This window comes from Rhinopithecus bieti, unplaced genomic scaffold (genome assembly GCF_001698545.2).
Source record: "Rhinopithecus bieti isolate Rb0 unplaced genomic scaffold, ASM169854v2 scaffold_73679, whole genome shotgun sequence".
In the NCBI taxonomy this organism is placed as follows: Eukaryota; Metazoa; Chordata; class Mammalia; order Primates; family Cercopithecidae; genus Rhinopithecus; species Rhinopithecus bieti.
In genome coordinates, this window is record NW_016871590.1 from 1 (window position 1) to 769 (window position 769).

At 52.0% G+C, this 769-nt stretch overlaps 1 pseudogene; it reads right to left on the minus strand.

The window, feature by feature from the left end:
• Positions 1–19: 19 nt before the first annotated feature.
• Positions 20–750, minus strand: LOC108525586 (protocadherin beta-16-like; annotated as a pseudogene).
• Between the last annotated feature and the right edge of the window lie 19 nt (positions 751–769).

Genomic DNA, 769 nt, shown 5'->3' on the forward strand with positions numbered 1-769 from the left:
CGCGGGGTGCGGGGCACACTAGGAACTCGAACCCTTGCAGGGCCTCGTAGTCCAGCGACCTGAGGGCGAACAGGTGGCCGTTGTCCGCGTTGATGGAGACCAGGGAGGAGAGGGGCAGGTGCGGGTCCTGGGGTGGCAGCAGGGAGTAGGTGACCTGGGCGTTGGTGCCTGAGTCTCTGTCTGTGGCGCTGACACTGCCGATGTGTAGGGCAGGGCTGTTATTTTCGCGGACAAAGAGGGTGTAGGAGGTTTGGGTGAAGGCGGGGCGTTGTCATTGACATCTGATATCTGCACTGTTATGTTGTGCTCCGTTTTCAGCCTTGGAGTACCCATATCTGTGACAGTGAGGGTAATATTATATTCAACTCTTGCTTCTCTGTCGAGTGCTCTGTCTGTTACCAAGGTGTAAAAGTTCTTGACTGAAGGTTTTAGAAGAAAGGGAAGGTCTTCCTGGATGGAGGAAATCGTCTTCCCATTGTTTCCGGAGTCAGGATCTGAAACGCTGAAAACAGCAACTACAATCTCAGGCGAGTTCTCTGGGATGGGGCTGGTGAGTGCAGAAATGGTCACCTGTGGGGATTGTCATTCACATCCACCACCTGCAGGAGAAGAGTGCACTTTCCTGAAAGACCTCCCCCATCTGTGGCTTTGATGTGCACTTCATAAGACGTAACCGCTTCGAAATCTACTTGTTTTCTCAGTCGAATTTCCCCTGTCATAGCATTTACCTCCAACGTTTTACTAATATCCTCTGAAGGCTGAAAGAGTG